This window comes from Fukomys damarensis, unplaced genomic scaffold, assembly GCF_012274545.1.
Source record: "Fukomys damarensis isolate Sample0158 unplaced genomic scaffold, DMR_v1.0_HiC HiC_scaffold_38, whole genome shotgun sequence".
NCBI classification, from domain to species: Eukaryota; Metazoa; Chordata; class Mammalia; order Rodentia; family Bathyergidae; genus Fukomys; species Fukomys damarensis.
In genome coordinates, this window is record NW_022900950.1 from 30,599,968 (window position 1) to 30,622,989 (window position 23,022).

The window sequence follows — 23,022 nt, forward strand, 5'->3', positions numbered from 1 at the left end:
AAATTGGTGCTCAGGACTAAAAGAATAATATCTGGGTGCTAAAAATGTGATGCCGATGCCCTCTGAGGTGACCCAATATCAGACTCTACTTAACAGATATTTCTCACTGGATGGTGACAAACTGACCTCACTGGCTCTGTGGAAATCACTGTGGCCAGGCACACACCAGCACAGCTCTGGAGCTGGCATCCTGTGCTACTTGGGTTCCAGAAATTTTTCACCGAACCCCTAGCACCAAAGGTGATCTGGGCCTTTTGCTTCATAAAACATTAAAGGGGATAACTCAGCATTTTCACAACTTAACCTGTTAGAGAAACTTTTCCAACTTTTTATTACCTCAAACTTTATATGTTGAAATGTGCACCCCCAAAGTGATCATGGCAGGAGGTTGGCCTTTGGGGGTGATTAGGTCATGAGGGTAGAGATCTCATGAATGGGATTTAGTGCTTGGTCACCTTCTTGTTGCTGGGACAAAATACCCAACACCCACAGCTTGCAGAACAAATTTATTTTGGATCACAGCTTTTACAAGATTTAGTCCATGGTTAGCTGGCTCCAGGGCAGGAAAGGCATGGTGGAAGGGTCTCACAGAAGAAAGCTGCTCACATTATGGCACCCAGGAAGCAGAGAGTGAAGGGAGAAGCTAGGGAGGGAGATACAATGTTCCAGATCACACCCCCAGTGACCCACTTTTTCTTACTAATCCAAACCTCTATCAACACATTCAGCTACAGATTTATCAGTGGACTAATTCACTAATGAGTATCGTGACTCTCACGATCCAGTCACCTTCCAAACATATGAGGCTTTAGGGGGACATTCTAGATCTAAACCACATCAGGGTCCTTGTATATATATAAAAAAAGGAATGCCTTATCCTTTCTACCATATGAGGACACAGCCAAAAAGTGCTATCAATGAAACAGAGTGAACCCTCACTAGACACTGACTTTGCCTGAACCTTGATCTTGGACTTCTGGACCTCCAGAAGGGTGAACAATAAATTTCTTTGTTTAAACCACCCAGCCTCAGGTACTTTGTTCCAGCTGGATAAATGTACAGATACAGTGGGACAAAACATTCCCACAGAAGAGTGAAGGAAACTATGGCTGAGATCCATCCACCTGTTTCTTTCCTCCACTTGGTCATAAGACTGCAGCAGGACCCTCTTCTATCCCAGAAAACTTGTGGGTTGGCAAGGTGGGGCTGACTGGCCTTTCTTTGTCTCACAGGAAAATAGAGGCATGTAGCCAGGAGGTGGTGACATCCAGAAGAGAAAGAGGCCATGTTGTGGCCCCAAACACTAATCCAGCCCTATCTATGTGAGAAACATGCTCACACCCATTCACACAGCAAAATGATGGCTCTGTTTATGTGGCCTCTTGGGTTGAGATGTGATAACTCATAGAAGAGAAAAAAATGACTACATACGCAAGCAAAAATGTCAATAAATGTAGCAATCTGTGAGCCATCTAGAGTGTTATGACATAAAGTTTTTTTATACTTTTATCAAAGTGGGCAAATTCTCATAAATACCAGCTTCTGGCATTTTGGCTTCAAATTTCAGAGCACTAAGTATTGTCTGTAATTTTCCGCCAGACTTCATTTTTTTTTAAATTTTTTTTTCAGCTTTAATTGAGTTTATTGGTACATTTTAGGGATACAGTACAGTTACATTCATTGTTGGGATCTTGTACCTCTACATGACAAGTCTTGATTCTCATTTTTTCCCCTTACCTCTGCCCTCCCTTCACCCCCTCCCCACTCCCCATCTACAAACGCTTTATTTTCATCTTTTCATTCTTAATTGTATTGATCTGTTGGGCCTGTGAGGTCAACAGGTGTGTCAGGGGTCACAAGGTAAATTTCTGACTTGCTCTTGAGCCTAAGTGTTCCTGCCTTATGTGACATTTCAAGGGTGAATCAGAAGCTGGCAAAACATGGAGCCTCACCTTCAGGCACTATTCCTTGCAACTGCCAGTCTTCTACCAAGGATAAGCAGCAATGTCCCTCCCTTGGGGCAGCTGCCCTCGAACCCACTGGCATCCTGCCATGGATATGAGCCCAGAAGTGCAGAGGATATGATGACACTGTGATCCAGACTCTCAACAGCCCCTTTTCATGGTACGGGGAAGTAAAAGTAATTAGGATGTGATATGTATATAAATACAATTAGTATGTGCCACAACCTAGGTATCAAAAAAGAGAGAAATGCTTTTCCTCAGAGAAAAGAAAGAGAGTGTGGTTTTTACTATGCACCTTAGTCAAAGGCTAGAGAAATAGCATTGTGTTGTGAGCATTGCATTAGCTGCATATGCAATAGCCAGCCTGTGCATGCCCTGGTCTTTTTGTTCAAATGTTGAAAACTCTAGTGTAAAAACATATAGTGCCTATAACTGGGAAAGCAGGGGTGCTTCATCGCCAGGTCAGTTCTGAGATTTTGTTCCAAACCTCTCGCTGAGTACTGTTATCAACTAAGTCCAGACAGGCAGGGCAGAGCCCAAGACTGGTCAGTCACATCTGCCATGAGCAGGGGTTCCCCAAACCTGGGGATTCCCATCTATAAAATAAAAACAATACACCATTCCTGGATTTGTAGTAAATAGTAGAGTACATAAAGCACACTTCTCTCCTTCCTGGCATGTTGAGAACACTCCGTAAGTGTTAGTTAGGCCTTGATCTCCGTTAATTCTCTGAGGTGGATGGCAGTAGCTTCATTCCTCAAGAAGTAAGGAGACCACCTACTGTGGCTGAAGGGGAGTCCTGCTAGGGGTCAAAGTCACTGGCTGCCCAGAAACTGCTATTCAAATGCATCAGCCCACCAAGTACTGACCAGGCTGGCTGCTCTAGGCCAGAGAACCAAAAGACCTGGCTGTCAGAGTGATTGTTAGATGTCTTCTGGACTCCTCTGTGGGCCAAGGGCAAGTCCGAGCCTCCTAAGGGATGTAAAAGATTGTGTCAGAGGTTGTAACTTCTGGGATCCTGCTCTAGAACACACCTAAGCCCTCAGGCTCTCCTCCCAGGCTCCTGGACTCCCAACAGTCCTATGGAAGAGCATAATAAGCAAGGATCAGCCCTCAGTCCGGGGTCACACAGGAAGGTGGTGATTCAGGGCAGCGGGTGGGAGGGTGAGAGGCCAGCCAAGCCCATGGTATACATTTGACAAAACAATACCTCAAGATCTAAATCCATCCTCTTCCAGACTCTGCATCCCTCCAAAGTCCACAGTCCCTCCTCTCCTCCCACTTACATGGAAGAGAAATACCACCAATTACCTTGCTACATCCAGGTCCCCAACCAGCCAGATGTGCTCGGTGATCCCCTGCATCTCCCTGCAGGCTTATGTTGCCACAATCATCTTTTCCTATAATGGAAAGATAAGGATTTAGTACATAACGTATGGTAAAGGCCTTTCCACTGCAACACACAAAGGTGCCTATGTTGGGTGCATGTCTGCCAAAAAGGGAACACATGCCCTGTCATCATGAGTCATTCTCTGTAGTGGCAGGACTGTCCCATCTACAGGGCTGTCCTTCTGCTATGGCTACAGACATACCTGGGTGGGTCTCCTAGCTCTAAGAATGCTTGTGATGTCAGACACACCTTGTGAGTTTCTTCAGAACCAGTTTCTACATTTAAAGTGTCAGAAGAGCCCAGAGTTAGCCAGATGTGATGGTACACTTATAATCTCAGCACTCTGAGAAGCTGAAGTAGAAGGATCTTAACTTCAAGTCTGGCCTGGGAATCTTAGTGAACTAGAGACAACCTGCCTTAAATTAAAAAATGATAAAGGGTTGGTGATACCGCTCAAGTGTGAAGGCCCTGGGTTCAATCCCCAGTGTCAAAAAAAAAAAATACATAGGATGGTATAAATATCATAACTGTCAAAATGACTCAAGATTGGAAATAGGATTCTACATGTGTGAAACATCTGGCTTATCAGGCACACCTACTAAGTTGAGAATTTTACTATTAATATGATCATGACTCAGAGCCAGGGAGCATGGCTCCTGCTCAGGCAGCTATTAAGGAGCTCTCCTTTGAGGGAAGGATTTTCAGGGTGGAACCTCTTTTGGGTTGCCTAGGAATGACCTTTCCCTCTCTCTACCTCATCTGTGTGCCCTGGGAAGACTGGACAACTTTTTGAGTGCTCTCACACTCTCTGCCCTCATGGCCACCACCACAGTGGGCCCCAAGACCAATGTAATTGTATGATCTCCCTTTTTACAGGTGAAGAAATGAGGCCCCCTCTGTTCATAGGGAGCAGAAACTCAACCCACATGCAGGAACTTCTGGCTGAGACCCAAAACAATCCCCCTCAGCTGCCTGACTTTCCCTGTTTGTTTGAGTTACATTTAGCAGCAATTGTTTTTTAAGACAAAATTCTGATTAACATCTCTTCTGTCCATAGTACTACAGAGTAAAATGTAATGAGAAGGGGATTAAAAAGCTGTCAAATCCAGATCAGAGATGCAGTGGTGGTTTCCTTGTGTGGGTTCATTTCTGGGTCACTGCTTCTCTGTGTATCCTGTCTGGGGAAGAGCCTAGAATTGAGCCAGGAGTGGCCTAGTTAGCAGGTCTCCTATTCTTGGCATCCAGGGCAATGGGCTTCTGTTTCCCAGGCAGAGAGGCAACCTGGACTCTGAGGCTGGGGTTGATTTTTTTTTCCTAAGAACAATCATAGACATGATTCATGCTCTGGAACTTCCAGGTAATTCATTCAGGTCCATTCTTGTTAATTGTTCTTCCTTATGTCCTGCCTGCTGCTTTCTGGCTCATTGAGTGGTAGGTGTTGAGGAAAGGACCAAAGGCTGGATGTGGAGAGCTCTATGAGCTTGGGTCACATTCTAGGAGTGGAGGTCCAGAAGGTCACAACACAGGTACATCCCCAGGTGCAGGACTTACAAAGAATGACTTGTTAGCACAAAGTTGTGGGCATTTTCAGGACAGTGCAAGCTTATCTGTCCTGGAAGAGTCAAGACACATTTACTTGAAATTCTGTCTAGTTTAATGTATAAAGTTTGGTGGTAATGTGTGTTTAAAGTTATGTTATGAGGTATTATCTTGATATAAGGTATTGTTATAAGGTATTAGTCTGTTTTCTGTTGCTGTAACAGCATACCTGAGAGTAATTTATTTTTTTTAAAGTGGTTTATTTTGGCTCCTGGTTCAGTAGACCAGGAAGTCCAGGCAACTGGGTAGCTACAACTGAGGGCCCTCGGCTGTTTTGACTCATGGCAGAAAGCAAATGGGACAGTGAGTATATACAAAATAGTCAAAGCATGAGGGACCATTGTACTCTACAACAACCCAATCTAGTGGTAACTAATCCAGTCCTGTGACAGTGAGAACTCCCACATGAGAGGGGCCCAAATCCATTTCTGAGGGCCCTGTCCTGTGAGCCAAACACTTCCCAGGAGACCCCACCTCTTAACGCTGCCACCTTGAGGAATTAGAGTTGAAACACATGAATTTCTAGCGTTCACACACATACCATCACAGCTATAAGCTAGACCTGTGAAGGGTCTGACTTTTTCACCAACAAGTTAGCCTGAAGTGGTTTCATGGCTACTGGCAGAAGGCATGAGACCTCTGAACCAGAGTCAACAGATTCTACACCATAGCAAAACCTGACCTGAACATTCATGTGGAATCCCCTCACCTCACCCTAATTCACCCGAGTACTTCAGGTGTGTGGTGTGCATGCTGTGAGTCTCTTGCAGCTCAGAAGCTCAGGAGCTTCATGCTTAGGAAAACCCCAAATCCTATCTGGGAGATGCTAGAAAACCTGCCCTTTGCCCTGGGAGAAGTTTTATCCTTATTTTATTGGTCAGGAAGTAAATGTGCCTTTTGTCCTGGAGAACGACGCCTATTCTAACTTTCAAGCTTGCTCTCAAATAACATCCTTGAAAACTGGTACAGAATAGAAGCTGTCAGTGCTCCTGCTGCCAAGACACCAAATAGAATTGCAGAATTGGGATTGCTGACTGTAAGGTGGAAGAATTGCATCCCAGGGAGGTGAAAATCTACAAATAAGAAGTTATAAATGGAGTCAGACTTCATCTAACTGAAAGAAGGAAGGTTTCCAAGTTTATTGAAGACACAAGCTGTGTTTTTTGTTTTGTTTGTTTGTTTTGCCAGCATTTTCCTGGTCTGATGCTATTTAACATTATGTTAGTAACGTGTGTAAAGATTTCCTGTGCACATGTCAGGGAAGTAATGCTCAAAGGCTGCTGGGTGCAAGGGTGGGATTAGCTCAGGAGGTGTTGTTTCTTGAAAGTGACTCAAAGGTAGTTAGTTCAGTACAGGGGATGGTAACCTGGCTAGAAAATCCTCTGAGGCACAGAACACTGGGGTCTTCTTCAGATTTCCTCATGCAGAAAGTGGGAGGGCCTGAGCCACAAATGCTCTCACAGTGACAGATGCTCTGTTCCTTGTGTTCGTGGGGAGCCTGGGCCAGGACGCAAATGCACACGACCCTCATCAGGTGTCAGCTGGCTTAACCTCCTTATTAAATCACTAGGAGAAAATTGGAGTATTCTGCTTCTTTTGACTTTGAAAATATTCTGTGACTCTGAAGAAATTCTGTCTCTTCCATAAGGAGCAGAGAAATCAACAGAGCATCACGTTCCCTTCTCACTCAGAGGATCATGTTTTTCTGGGGTCTGTGTACCCAATATTATGCCAGGAGCTACAAGATGCCATGGGATATAAATGGTCTGTATCCATGGAACACTATCATTTTATTCATCCACTCATTCACTTATTCAATCATAACTTTGTTATTTCATTTAATAACAATCTAACCCAACTTGCCATATGTTAATGTAAATTAAATTATACTTCTATAGTACAAGAACATAAATATTTTGGAATAAGGTGCAAAATTCACATTTGCATTTTGTAAAAATACCTGTAGACCCTAAAATTGCCTACTCATTCATTCCTTCATTGCACAAGGCATAGTTCTAGGCAAATAAAGAAATGAGTGAGATAATTTTAAGCACAGAGATGTGCTGCATGGAAAATAAAGCTCAGCAAATGAATAGTGATTGGAGGAAGGGATGGCCAAACTGGATGGGATAGACACAGAAAGGGTGGTATTTGAGTGGAGTCCTGAACGACAAGAAGGATCAAGATGTGAGATGGCCTGTACATGGTGTTCCAAGCAAAGAGAAGAGCAAGGGTAAAGGTCTCAGGGTTTGGAGTGTTCCAAGACTAGGAAGGAGGGCCTTGTGGTTAAGAATGTTGCAAGCAAGGAGACAAAATGCAAGAGATGATAACAGAGAATGATCTAGCTGATGAAGCTGGAGTGAAAAAAAAACAAGGGCAATGTGAAGCTATGGAATAAATTTCATTGATGGAGCTATTTGATCTGATTTATATGCTATAAATACCAACCTAGGTAAAATGGTGGGCAGAGAGACTATAGGCAGATACATAGGTTTTGACTCTTTTTTAGAAGGCTGACTTGAGGCTTTCACACACACACACACACACACACACACACACACACACACACACACATCACCCATAGCCCAGCAGGGATCTGCAGGTTGATAATCCACTTTCAGACAGTAGCTCATACTGTCACTCATGTCTATGGCATCTTTGCTTCATGAACTCCACATGCAAGCTGGCAGTATTTCCCATTTGGACCTCAAGATTGATAAAAGTGATCTTGGGCTTATCATCCACTTTCCCATCCAGGTACCTCTAATACTGAAAGTGTATGTAAGCCAACACTGATCTCCTACCAAACTCCTCCTCCCCTTCTACCCCAACCCCAGAACTTCAGGTTGGAGATTACTGCTACAACGCCAGGAAGGTGAGATTGGTTAAAGTGGCTCAGACATCAGATCTCCCTCTGGCCTGCCTGGGCCCAGTCCACAGGACCGGGTAGCTGGACCCTCCCCTGTGGGTGCTGCCATTGCTCCTGTGCCAGGAGGGTAACCACACAGGAGTGACTGAGCACCCCCACCCCGCAGACCTCCTGATTGTGCCAGTCCTTGGACTCACTCCACAGAGGCACAGCTGGTTATAAAGAGTAATTTTCTGAGCTCCCAAATTTGAACATCTTTAAAGAAAGGGCGGGGGAAACCTGTAATAGAACTGTCTGGAGTTCAACCCTGCAAGAGATCAGGGAGCTCAAATTGGGCCTTGTAGCCTGAGGTTAGTCTGCATCGTGGTGTCTGCCATTGGTTAGCTGAGATAGGGGGATTTAGTTCTGCACATGTCTGGACACAATGTGTATTATGACAGCAGAGATATAGTCTGAAAGAGACCCTTCAAAGTCATTTTTTTTCCATTTCTTTCTTTTCCTCATTCCACACTGTAAATTCCTTTTTCTGTCCTCTTCACCAACTCATTCTCTTGCTCCACCATATTGTCCCTCATCTCCCTTTCTGTTCCTGCTCCTGCCCTGACTCAGATTTTTTCTTTTCTCTTAATGTTCTTTTTTTCTATCATTGTGCCTCACTCAAGGGTCAGTAGTTTCAAGGGAAAGTGAGCCCCTACTGCTGTTAAGGGGATATATTCTTGTCCTTATACTTGTACTCTGTCAATCCCTTTTGAGTTTAACAGTTTCCTAAAGATTGTGTGGTCAGTCTGTGTCCTCTGGCTTCACTTGAAACCTTCTCCAGTTCTTTTACTTATTTACTATTCTCATCCTAACTCTGTCTAGGCCCCCATCCTAAATGGTAAATATGCTATGCTGAGAAATTTATTCACTGCAAACATATTTTGGGCTGCTTCTTGATTTTAATTTAATTCACATGGTTTAAACGTGATAGATTAATGACTACCACAAGTGGTCAATTTACAGGTTGTGATTGATCCTATTGTGTTGCTGATTTTATCAATTGGGATAAAGGATAGGGATTGATTTGATGAGTTGTTTTCTCTGATATCATGAAAATGAGAATGTCTATGAGTCATTAGAGAATCAAAAGCGAAATCACAACTATATCAGGAAGATTTAATAACCCAGAGATTGAATCAAGGACAACCCAACAGCAAAAATAAAAATGAGAAGACACTTCAGCAAGACATAAAGACAGACTTCCAGTTTGCCAATTGGAAACAGTAGGGCCAAGGAAGATGAAAATTCTGATAGTGAACAACCAGGACACACTGAACTCACAGCACAGGAAGTAACAGATCAATCAAGCTCTAGAAAAATTCAAAACAGAAATAATTTCCCAGATAACCATAGAGATGGTGAGCACAATGAAAGTCATGAATCAAGACTCTAGAACAGAAACTGACAAAAAAAAACAAAAAACTAGATGAGCTCAGGACCACGATAGAAGCCATGAAGGCCCAGCATAAGAAAGAAATGGAAACAATGAATGCCCAAAATAGGAAAGAAATGGAATCCATTAAACAGATTCAAACAGATATCCAGATTAAAAACTCTATGGAAAGTGTATGCAACAGAATAAAAGAAAGCGAAGATAGAATCTCACATATAGAAGATAGGACAGCAGTCAGTGACCGTGCAAAGAGAGGTCTCTTAAAAACAGTAAGGGATCATGATAAATCAATCCAACAACTCCTAGATGATACAAAGAAGAATAACATAAGACTGATAGGAATCCATGAAGTAGCAGAAGAAAATGCAAAAGACTTAAAAAAGCTGTTCACAGAATTAATGACAGAAAACTTCCCAAACAGAGGGGAAGAGTTTGACATACAGGTAAGTGAGGCATATAGGACTCCAACTAGCCACAATAAAAAAAAAATCTACACCTAGACATATAATAATCAAGATCCCAGAAATCCAACAGAAGAACAAAACACTACAAGCAGTAAGAGAAAAGAAACAAATCACATGCAAAGGAAAGCCCATCAGAATCACAGCAGATTTTTCAACACAATCCCTTAGGTCAAGGAGAGCCTGGAGTGAGGTATTTCAGGCCCTAAAAGAGAACAACTTCCAACCTAGACTGATGTATCCTGCAAAACACTCTTTCAAAATGGATGGGGAAATAAGACACTTCCATGACAAAGAACACCTGAGAAACTTCATGAACACCAAACCAGCACTACAAGGAATTCTAAACAATATCCCAGAAACAGGCAAAGAAGATCACAACACCATGAGGCCCAACAGAGCAAATCAAATAGTCAAGGTAAGAAACTAAAAGGAGAGGGAATAAAATTAAAAAGAGTCAACAAAAGGACAATAACATGACAATAATGTCAGTACATATCAGTTATAACCATCAATGTCAATGGCCTCATTTCACCAATCAAGAGAAATATACTGGCAGAATGGATTAAGAAGCAAAATCCAACAATATGTTGTATACAAGAAACACACTTAGTGCAAAAATAAGCCCATAGACGGAGAGTGAAAGGGTGGAAAATAATTCTCCACATGACAGGAGCCCAGAAAAAAGCAGAGGTAGCAATCTTATTCACAAACAAAGTAAATTTCAGACCAAAACTGATTGAGAAAAAGAAGGCCACTACATCCTTGTAAAGGGAACAATTCAAGAGGAAGAGATGACAATCATAAACATATATGCACTAAATATAAATGCCCCAACCATATAAAACAAATATTAAGTAACATGAAAAACCAAATAAGCACTAATACAATTGTAGTGGGGGATCTGAATATCCCACTGTCACAAACAGACAGATCATCTAGGCAAAAAATCAGCAATGAAATACTAGAACTGAATCAAGCTTTTGGATGCATGGACTTAGTAGATGTCTATAGAGTGTTCCACCCCACAAAATCAGAATATACATTCTTTTCAGCTGCACATGGGTCATTCTCCAAGATAGACCACATACTAGCTCACAGAACAGATCTGAATAAATGCAAAAGAATCTAAGTTATTCCCTGTATATTATCAGATCACAGTGCAATTAAGCTGGAGATCAATAGCATAAGAAACAGTAGGAACTTCACAAACACTTGGAAATTGAACAACACTCTCCTGAACAATCAATGGGTCACAGAAGAAACTAAAGAAGAAATCAGTTTTTACAAATAAATGAAAATGCCAATACAACATAAAGGAATCTATGGGACACAATGAAAGCAGTTCTCCATGGAAAATTCATAGCACTGAATGCCCACACTAGGAAAACAGAGCGAGCTCAAATAAACAACCTAATGATGAATCTTAGACTCCTAGAAAAACATGAGCAAGAAAAACCCAAAGCTTAAACAACAGAGGAAATTATAAAGATTAGAGCAGAAATCAATGCAATGGAAACTAAGAAAATGATACAAAAATAAATGAATTGAAGAGTTGGTCTTTTGAAAGAATAAATAAAATAAACCTTTAGCTAACTTTATCAAACAAAAAAAGGAAAGAAAAGGCACAGATCCATGCAACTAGGAATGAAAAAGGTGAAGTCACAACAGATCCAACAGAAATCCAGAGGATAGTCAATACCTACTTTCAGAACCTGTACTCTATAAAATGGAAAACACAGAAGGAATGGACAGATTTCTAGATACTTATGAATTACCAAAGTTGAACAAAGAAGATGAAAACATTTTAAACACCCTGACTACAATCAGTGAAATTGAAAATGTAATTAAAAACTTAACAACAAAGAAAAGCCCAGATCCTGATGGATTCACTGCTGAATTTTACAAGACATTTAGAGAAGAACTACTGTCATTCCTCTTCAAACTTTTCAATGAAATTGAAAGGGAAACAATACTTCCAAATTCATTCCTGGAAGCAGGTATCACTTTGATTCCCAAACCAGGGAAAGATGCAACTAAAAAAGAGAACTACAGGCCAATCTCCTTAATGAATATAGATGCAAATATCCTTAATAAGATACTAGCAAACAGAATACAGAGGATAATCAAGAAGATCATACATCCTGACCAAGTTGGATTTATTCCAGGGGTGCAAGAATATGTTCAACATATGTAAATCAATTAATGTAATACACTATATTAACAAAGTCAAGGACAAAAACCACATAATCCTCTCAATAGATGCAGAAAAAGCATTTGACAGAGTTCAACACCCATTCATGACAAAAACTCTGAAAAAAATTGGAGTAGATGGTCTTTATCTCAACTTAATAAAGGCTATCTATGAAAAACCAACAGCCAACATCGTATTAAATGCCCCAAAATTGAAAACCTTCACGTTAAAATCAGGAACAAGACAAGGATGCCCCACTATCACCCCTCCTCTTTGATATAGCTCTGGAGACAGGCATAGAAATTAGACATGTAAAATGAATTAAAGCAATAAAGATAGGAAAGGAAGAAGTTAAACTTCATTATTTGCTGATGATATGATACTCTACATTGAAGACCCAAAAAACTCCACCAAAAGACTTCTAGACTTAACTGACAGATTCAGTAGAGTAGCTGGATACAAGGAGAACACCCCAAAATCAATAGCCTTCTTGTACACAAAAAACAGACTCACCAAAAGAGAAATTAGGGAAACAATTCCTTTCACAATAGCATCCAAAAAAAAAATGAAGTATCTAGGAATCAATCTAACAAAAGAAGCAAAAGACCACTACACTGAAAGCTATAGCACTCTGAAAAAAGAAATCAAAGAGGATATTAAAAAATGGAAAGATAGCCCCTGCTCCTGGGTAGGAAGAGTCAACATAGTGAAAATGGCCATACTACCACAACTGCTCTACAGATTTAATGCAATGCCAATTGAAATTCCAACACTATATTTCACAGAACTAGAAAAAAGAATCCAAAAATTCATTTGGAACCAGAAGAGACCTAGAATAGCAAAAGCCATCCTCGGCAACAGACACAGGGCAGCAGGTATAACAATTCCCAATTTGAAACTATACTAGAAATCCACTGTGATAAAAACAGCATGGCACTGGCAAAGAAACAGACCTGAGGATCAGTGGAACAGACTGGAAGACACAAAAACAACTCCAGATATACTGAGCTACCTCATCTTTGACAAGGGAGCTGATCATCCCCACTGGAAGAAAGATAGCCTCTTTAATAAATGGTGTTGGAAAAACTGGATCCCAACCTGCAAAAGATTAAAATTAGATCCTAATCTTTCACCATGTACTAAATTAAAATCCAAGTGGATTAAATATCTAAATATAAAAACAAAAACACTAAACTTGCTGGAAGATAAGTTAGGCAGAACTCTGGAAGACGTTGGCATAGAAAAAGACTTTATGAACAAATCCTCAGTAGCAGGGGAACTAGCAGAAAGAATCAACAACTGGGATCTCATCTTATTAAAAAGCTTCTGCACTGCAAAAGAAACCATCAACAGAACTAAAAGACAACCTACAATGTGGGAAAAAAATTTTACCAGCTGCTCCTCAAAGGGCTATTATTTAGAATATATAAAGAACTCCAAGAAATCAGGCCCCCCAAAATATAAAGACTGATTCAAAAATGGGCATCTGAAATAAACACTTTGCAGACAAAGAAGTAAAAGCAGCAAGTAAATATATGAAAAAATATTCCATATCACTGGTCATTTGAGAGATACAGATGAAAACAACACTCAGATTCCACCTCTCCCCACAAAGAATGGCTGTTATCAAGAAATTACACAATAGCAAGTGTTGGCGAGTTTGTGGAAAGAAAGGGACCCTTCTCCATTGTTGGTGGGAGTGCAGACTGGTGCAGCCACTATGGAAATCAATATGGAGTTACCTCAAAGAACTAGGATGGGAGGTTCCATTTGACCTAGCTCTCCTTCTGCTGGGTATCTTTCCAAAAGAATTAAAAGAATCATATCACAGTGATATATGTGCACCTATGTTTATAGCAGCACAGTTTGTAATAGCTAAAACTTGGAAATAGCCCATTTTCCCATCAGTTGGAGACTGGATAAAGATATGGTTTTTCTATGAAATGCAATACTACTCAGCCATAAAGAATGAGAAATTAGAGTCATTCATAGGAAAGTGGATACATATTAAGGACATACTCCTAAGTGAAATAAAGAAGTTAAACATTTGTAAATACTGAATAGTTTCTCTGCTGTGAAAAACTATAATAGTACACAAGATTCTAATGAGATAATTAACAATGTGAAATAGGAAGAAAATGGCTAAAGGTGTAGGGAAAGTGATAAGGGTAGGGGAAAGGGAATAAGGGAAAAGAAAAAAATAAGAGAAAATGGAAAAATGGAAATAAAGTGTTTGTAAATGGGGAGGGGAGGAGGGGGTGAGGGGAGGGCAGGGACAAGGGGAAAAAAATGAGAACCAAGACCTGTCATGTAAAGGTACAAGATCCCAATAATGAATGAAACTGTACTGTATACCTAAAATGTATCAATAAATTCAATAAAAAAAAAAAAAAAAAAAAAGAACTTCAGGTTGGAAGCACATGACTCTACCGGTCCTTTCCACTAAATTCCAAGTGCCCAGACAGGTTGCAGGCTGTGGGTAAAAGCTGGCAAAAAGAAATAGAAACCAGCCAAGTTCACTACTGCCAAAGAACACTCTTTAAAACGTACTGCATGCACAGGGTGAGAGATAACAGGACTTGCCTTGCCTTCCTGGAACATGAGATCTCAGCAGGCAAGCATGACAAAGGCTCCCTGAAATGACATCACAGGCTGCTATTGTCCCCATTGTCCAGGCAACAGCGGCTGAGCTCAGCACACCTTTAGGGTGAACACATCAATGCAAACAGTGTAGCTAGGGGTCCTGCCCCTGAGGCCTTCCTCGGAGGGTGGATACCACTGCCTCCTCCGTGGCTACTTAGGCTGCAGCCCCCAACCTCCTCTCCACACAACCAGCCAGGCTTGGCCGAATGCAGCCCCAGCCACCATCTGTGTCAACCAAATCCAAGCATTGTTTTCTCCCTAATTTGTTTTTCATTATTCTCTCTTTAATGAGCCCTTTCAATATGGTAAGGGGCCTAAATTATTATTTTACTCTTCCTGGAAAATTGCACACAATTTAATGAGTACACCGAGGCATGTTCAGCATTCACTTGTAACATCCCCAGCAAGGAGACCGAATCACTCCAGGTTTCCAGGTTCAAAACAGTCATCTCCCAGCAGAGTTTTTGCAGAGTGGAGCAGCAACCAATACTCTTAAGTTCTCAACTACTTGGTCCCTGTGTTGGCCATGATTTGTGGTTACCATGAACAAAAACCTTCCCTGGTTAGGTGACACAGGACAGGAATGCATTGGAAGGATAACAGGTACCTCAGAATCAAAGAGAAGACTCAAAGAGTGGCCCAAATAAGGGTAGGCCAAGTGGCTGCCATGACAGCCAAGTTCACTATCAGGGTGAGTCTGGCAGCAATATCATGAAAACTGTCCCTGCTGGACCTTCCAGATTCATTGATGTTGCTGCTCCCACCACCACGGATACAGAGGGTATCCCATGAGACCCCCTCACCTCCACCTCACCAAACTCCTGAGGCAGGAGGAGCATCTGCTTGGTCAATATTTGTGCTGAGAGGATCCTGCACACTGATTCATACTGCCCAAACACAAATTGGGCTTGGAGATGTTGAGTTGCATTAAAAAACAACAACAGCCTACTACTCTCACTGAGTGCTATAGTGATACTGGACAAAATTTCAACAGCTCTGAGCTTCAAATTTGTCCTCAGAGAACATTCAGTAAGTTAAAATGATAAGTTTTTAAAATGTAAACTACTAGGAAGCCATCTGTTTCTAATATTAGAAGAAATTAATGTAAGCCTAAATGACTTGAAATAGGAAGGCCTGTGAGCACAGCGGGCAGGAGGGTGACCTCAGCCTGGGAGATTCGAGGCACAGGTACCACACGCCATACAGCTAGGCCATGGAAACCAACCACAGGAATCAGCAGATGTAGATCCTTAAGAAACTGAGATTAAGATGTTCAAGGAATTAAATCACAAGATGGGAAATTTTAGTAGCAAACTGAAAAGTATTTAAAAAATCAAATGGATAAATTTGGTTTTGAATTAAAATTCAATGAGTGGATTTAGCAATAAGTTACTCTTTTAAGAATTACTCAAGAATAGCAAATAAAATGTAGATTTTGCAGATTAAAGTATAGAGGAAAAATACAGAAGGCACAGAAGAAAATATGAGACATACTGAACATAGCCCAAAAAAGGGCATAAAATATATGAAACTGAAATCCCAAAAGGAGAGGTGAAAATTAATAGAAAAGAAGCAATATTTAAAGAAATGTTTAAAAGAGATTAAATTCTCAAGCCATAAATTCATGAATAGAAATATAAATAATACTTAAACATATTATAGCAAAATGCTAAAAACAAAACACAGAGATAAAATCTTAAAAGAACCCAGTGGGAGAGGATACGTTAGCATCAAAGAAGCAACAATAAAACTGACCTCTAACTTTTATTAGAAACACTAAATACTGAAAGACATGAAATTGTGTCTTCAAAGTGCTGAATGAGAAATAATTTTTAATTCTCCAAAATCTAAATTGAACTCAAAGTATTTCTACACAACAAAGCCTAAGAAAATTTGTCACCAGCATTCACACACTAAAGAATATTCTTTAGACAGAAAGAAAATGATCTCAATTGGAAGCATGAGAATTCAGGGGAAAAAAATAAGAGCCCTCAAAAGTATAAATATAATAACAGATAAACCCAAATTAATGTTTACCAGATAACCAATAATAATATTAATATCTTATAAAGCTTAAAGGAATTGAGAAGTTACGTAACAATAATTGTACTTATTGAAGGAGAAAATAAATTAAAATGTCCTCAGGTCTTTAAATTCCATGAGAAGTATTAAAAGAACTAATTTATATTGTAGTGTATGAAGTCAAGGATACAAGTTGTAATTTCTAGAATGAAAAAATAATAAAAGAATAAAACCTAATAAGATAACATATGAGCAAAATAAAGAACAATCAGAATGTAAAACAGAAAAGTTAAGAACAAAATAACCTCTGGGTAAGAGGTAATAAGGTGGTAGAGTTAAACAAAAAAAAAAGGCATACTATCGATGATGATAATAATAAATGTAAATGCACTAAAGAAATCCAATTAAAAGATCTATTTTGTCATAACTGATTTAAAACGAAATAACTATATGCTGTTTGTAAGAGTAACTCCTTAAATATAAGGATGAAGAAAATTTGAAAGTAGAAAGATGAAAAAATACAAACTATAAATTGAACAATCAGAGTTTGAAGTTGGATATAAGGAAGACATTCCCAACATTAATGGAAGACAGTAGAACAAGCTGTTATGGAAAATATTCAAGAATAGAAAAAGGTTCTCATCAATCTTTCAGAAGCATAGAGATATAAGAGGCAACAACAGAAGAAGCTGTCCTGTCAGGCCCATGTTTGGTTTGCTTTTTTTTTTTTTTTTTTTTTTTTTTTTTTTTTTTTTTTTTTTTTGGTTTGGTTTGCTATTGTCTGGTCTGGTCTGGTCTGTTCTGGACTGGTTTGGTTTGCTTTGGTTCAGTTCTGTTTTACTGGGGATTTTACCCAGGCATACTCTACCACTGAGGTATATCCCCAACCCTTGTTATTTTTTATTTTGAGACACAGTCTTGCTACATTGACCAAACTGAGCTCAAATTTGTAATCCTTTTGCCTCAGCCTCCCAAGTAGCTGGGTTTACAGGCAGATGCCATGACACTCAGCCAGACACATGCTGTTGTTGTTGTTGTTGTTGTTGTTGTTGTTGTTGTTGTTTTGTTTCTAATTAAACTTTGTTTTAGTGGATCTAAAAATTCTGTGATGACAGATTTTTGGTTGAGTCGTTTCCATTAAAAAGTGATTTTAAAAAGTAATAACTTAAGGCTGGCACACACAAAAAGAAAAGAAATGGTCCTTAGAACATTCTTCTTCCTCCTGAAGGTTTTATGATGCATTGTTATCATTAACCAGTCTTTTTCTATTAAACTTAAATGGCCAATTGAGAAACAGTTCTGAGACTGGTCTTCCACCACTGATTAAAACTGGGGTGGCAGGTGTTAGGGATAATATTCACTTAGCCTTCTGAACAACTTTCTGAGCAGACTTGGTGCCCTTGCCAGCTCCAGCAGCCTTCTTGTCCACTGCTTTGATGACACCCACAGCAACTGTCTGTCTCATATCACGAACAGTGAAATGATCCAGAGGTGGATAGTCTAAGAAGCTCTGGACACACATGAGCTTGCCTCGAACCATGTCAACAATGGCAGCATCACCAGATTTCAAGAATTTGGGGCCATCTTACAGCTTCTTACCCAACTGACAATCAATCTTTTCTTTCGGCTCAGCAAACTTGCAAGCTGTGTGAGCTGTGTGGTCATCCAGTACAGGGGCACAGCCAGCACTGATTTGCCCAGGATGGTTCAGGATAATCACCTGAGCAGTGAAACTAGCTGCTTCCACTGGTGGGTCATTCGTGCTGTCACCAGCCACACTGCCACAATCATTGCTCTTACATGATAACATACAAGGCGTGTTCCAAGAATAGCACAGATGCTAGTGATATTAACACGGTGATGACTAAGAAAGAAAAGTGGCAATAAATGAAATAGGGGAGAAAGCCAGAGATTGGTTCATAAGGTGTCCTTATAGCCTGGCATGGGTATGGAAAGGGAAAGCATTAGAAAGACTGAAAAGAGGAGTAGTGTTAATTTGACTCATCTGTATGAAATTTGGAGCTGCAATATGATGGGGACTGAGGAAGATTGAGGGCCAGGAGAAGCAGAGAGACTGGGTGGTCTGTGCCCCAGGAAAGAGTCTTGGTTTGGTGCCATAGGTGATGAGGAGGTGCTTAGATATTGGATATAGGGTCTACTCTGAATGTGGGGAAGTCAGGACCTGCTGACAGATGGAACATGAGGAGAAGGAAAAGAGGACTAAAGTCTGATTCCTAGATCTTTGACCTGCGTGCCTGGGTGAACTCCATACTGGAGTGAAGAACAGGGCTGGTGAGATGTGGAATCAAATTCTACTTTGTCCACGGTAGGTTGGTGATGTTCAGTTGGTATTTCGGTATCCAAGTCTGGACATTAGGGAACAATTTAGGACTGGAAAATTAATTCCGGAGTAATGAAGGAATAACCATGGCATTGGATGAAATCACCTAGTGCAGCTAGAGAAAAAAGGCAGCAAGGGACTAAGCCCAGGGGTATGCTGACATTAGATAGAGGAGGAAGGGAAGAGCCAGTGAGATGGTAAAGGACTTGCCAGTGAGTTAGGAGAAAAATCAGGAGACTGGCATGCTAAAAGCAGGCAAAGAAAGTGTTTCCAGAAGGCGAGTTTCCGCACGATCTCATGTACAGGAGGACTCAAGTTTAAAAAGCTGACCTCATGTAAGTGGAGAGTAGAAGAGTGGTTACCAGGGGCTGGGGAGAGTGGAGAGAAGATGGAGAGAACATAGCTAACAGGAGCAGAGGTATAATTGACAGGGGGAATTTTGGAGTAACTCGGCTGGACAACTATTAATTGTATACTTCAAAAGAGCTATGGGGGATTTTAAAGAAATGACAAGTGTTTATAAAGAAATGACAAGTATTTGAGATTACGTGTGTGCCAATTACCCTAATCTAATCATTCCGCAAGCATATACACTTACTGAAATATCACACTGTACCTCAAAAATATGTACAATTATCTGTCCATTTTTTAAGAGTTAAATAATAAAATCAGAAATTCAGCAAAATAGGGAAATAGATCTTTTGCAAATGGGAAGGGGACCAAGATGGAGGGAGGGGAATAGGAGAGGAGAAAGGAAAAAGAATAAAGATGTGTTATATACACATTCCAATTCCCTGTGAGCAAAGTAATCATTATGTACTGTGAACATGTGTTAATTAAAAAATAAAAACTGGGGCCAGGGATTTAGCTCAGTGGTTCTGCCGCCTGCCTCGCAAGCACAAGGACCTGAGTTTGGGGACCAAGATGGAGGGAGGGGAATAGGAGAGGAGAAAGGAAAAAGAATAAAGATGTGTTATATACACATTCCAATTCCCTGTGAGCAAAGTAATCATTATGTACTGTGAACATGTGTTAATTAAAAAATAAAAACTGGGGCCAGGGATTTAGCTCAGTGGTTCTGCCGCCTGCCTCGCAAGCACAAGGACCTGAGTTTGATCCCCGGCCCCCCAAAAAAAAAACCCCCCAATAAATAAATAAATAAATAAATAAATAAGTGAAAAGAAAAAAAAGATAAATTCAGTTCCTCAGAAAAATTAAGTACATTAAAACAAAACAATCAGATGACCTAATCTTCAATGTTTTACAGGATCATTAATGAGAGTCTTCCAAAAAACCAGTGTTGGGCTGGGGATGTAGCTCAGTGGTAGAGTGTTTGCCTAGCATACACAAGGCCCTGTATTCTATTCTCCACACTAGAAGGAAAAGTTAAAAATTGTAAAAACCAATATATTTTTTCTAAAAAAAAAAAGAGGAGATGGGGAGATGTGAGGAAAAATTTCCTAACTTGAAAGAGAGCTAATAAATATAGCTGAGAGGAGTTTGGATTGTGGTTGGAAGAAACCCACATAAAAGGTATTTTGAGAACAGTCTGGAAATGTGAATATGTAGCAGGTATTAGATGATATTAGAAAATCATGGTTAATTTTGCTCATTATAGTAATGGCATTATGATTACATGAAAACGCCATTTCAAAAGCTACCTCCTGCAGATTTGTGCCTGGCAGTGGATACAGAATCAGGGTTACTTTCACACATTACACCACAGCATTATGATTAAGTGGTAAATGTCATTTTCTAAGGTACCTATTGAATGCCGATGACCAGACCTTAAAATACATCAGCCAAAAAACGGGTAGACGAAGCAGATATGGCAAAAAGCTAGAGACTGTTGACTTAAGGGTATCCAGTCTACACTCTCTAGGCTGGCTCTCCACTTTCCTGCTTTTATACAATTTTTCATTATAAAAGAAATTTGTTTAAGAATAACAACAAGACAGCGGTGTGTAGCTGCCTCCCTTTCCCGGGCCATGAGCATTAAAGGTGATGGATGAAAGCTGCTTATTCTCAGAACACTACACGTGGTCAATAATTATGGGTCCTTAACAATTTTTTCTCAACACATTTCCCAGTCCTTTCACTGAAGGGCAGAGTACAGCAAGCACATTAACAATTAAAGGATGAGAATAAAATCACACTGTTACAGGCTTTTAAAAACGTACACAACTGGATTAGGGTGGAAGGTCATATCCTGGTATACACCGCTGCACCCAGAGGTCCTGAAAGATCCTGAAACACAGTTTCCCTACCCGGGATCCCTGGCATTAAGAGGTGGGTTTGGTGCCCTCTACTGGTGACATATGGTAATGGTTCTTCACTCTGCTTGAGGCTTGAAAATGGACCTATTTACAGTACATTCGTAGGTATCATTTTCCAGAGCTGGTGATAGAGCTGTGTGCTTTGATGGTCTCTTTCCCAAGAACATTAGCAGCTACCTAGCTTCTTTCTGACCATTACTGTGTAAAAGAATCCATAGCAGCAGGGCCTTGATGATAAAGTGTGGCCTTGAGGATAGAGTGCGGCCTCCTGGGCAAAAGCCATTTGAAGATGGACAGGGGTTTCTGATGGACTTGGATTCTTTGTACACATGGCAGTGATGGGAAGTGCTTGCCCCTTTCTGGAGCCTTTACCATTAATTCAGGGCAATGACTCCATCGTACATAGATGGGCAGGTCAGGCATCATCGCCACACAGGGTGCTGAGAACCAATGGCAGGGGGTATGCTGACAAAATAACAAGAGCAGTAGCAACCATGGCTTCCTTATTCTATGCTCTGTCTTCTTATTCATGCTCTATATAGAGCCCCTGCCATAGATTTTCTATTGCATCCTCACGACATTATTAATCCCACTTTATAGTCAAACCTACTGAGGCAAGGAGAAGTTAAATATCTTATCCAAAGTCACCCTGCTTTTGGGTGGCACAGTTAACACCTGAGTCAAGGGAATGAGGGAATATAATCGCTGACATTTCTTCTCTTGCATTTCAGACTTCCTACTAAATCCCTAAGGAGAGACGCTATCCATCCAGAAAGGTTCAGGGTAAACAGATCATAACACCCCAAACAGATCATAACACCCCGTGGGTAGGTACATGTGGGGGTTGATCTTTGATACTAGGGTTTCTGGCATTGCATTCTGGTCCTGTGGCCTGGAGAAAGCTGCTGAAGTTTCTGAGCTCCATTTGTTTATGTATAAACAGGGGTCGACAACACCTCCTTCAAAAGACTGACAGAATTAAGTGCATTACCGCTGAGTGAGGTGGTGAGCCTGGGGCTCACAGTTGCAGTGTGTAAACAAAGCCCCTGCAGCCAGTGCTCCCTCTGTCCTTAAAGACAGAGTCCAGCTCAGACAGAAGCCAAAGTGAAGTTACAGCAGCCAGGTCTCAGCAGGAGCAAGGGCGGAAGGGGTGCTGTGGCCAGCTCCAGAGGCCCCATGTGAACTGAGCTGAAGCCGGTATAAATCAGACTCTAACACACTGTGGCCTCAATAAAAAGAGCTACTACTCCACCATGAATCCTGGAGGTCCTCAAACCAGGCAGTGACTGTTAGGAAGTACAAAGGTTAAATATTTTTTCAGATCAAGGCCCTGGGTCAGCTGACATATATAGTTGTATGATCTGTGTACTGCAAGAAAGCCCAGCTGATGAGGAACATGGGACTGACATGTGGAACATGTCACTCTCTGAACCAGGCTCCTGACAGAAATTTACAACTGACCTGAAGGGAGGGGCTCTTTTATCTAACCGTTCTGCCCAAAATGACCCTAGCATTGAAATGTGCTTAAAAAGACAGTAAAGCGCTAAGTGCTGTTGGAGCTCCCGGAGGTTTAGCATCCCAGGAATTACTCCAGACAACAGCCCTGGGCCTGGCCCTTGAGGGGACGTCACCCCATGCCTTGCCCCGCCTCTGAGAAGGCATAACAAAAAGCTGCTGGACTGGGGAGGGTGTTCCTCATGTGAAGTGATGTGCCCTCCTGTGAGTGGAAACATTTGGGGAGGGACGGGGACCATGTGGCCGATGTGGGTCAGAAAGGAGCTCAATAATGGTGGAGAGCAGAGCTATGGCTGCAGAAGCATTAGAAATATAA

General features: G+C 40.9%; 1 long non-coding RNA gene across 2 annotated transcripts; it reads right to left on the bottom strand.

Moving 5' to 3' along the window:
- Positions 1 to 610: 610 nt before the first annotated feature.
- LOC104862111 lies at positions 611 to 14,513 on the bottom strand. Of its 2 annotated transcripts, none has more exons than XR_002025334.1 (4): positions 14,460 to 14,513; positions 3,276 to 3,364; positions 2,834 to 2,936; positions 611 to 643 (listed from the first exon to the last, which is right to left on the bottom strand). It is a non-coding gene; the product is annotated as an uncharacterized LOC104862111 (long non-coding RNA). The 2 variants fall into 2 exon arrangements; XR_002025335.2 differs by lacking the exon at positions 611 to 643 and adding an exon at positions 1,814 to 2,115.
- Between the last annotated feature and the right edge of the window lie 8,509 nt (positions 14,514 to 23,022).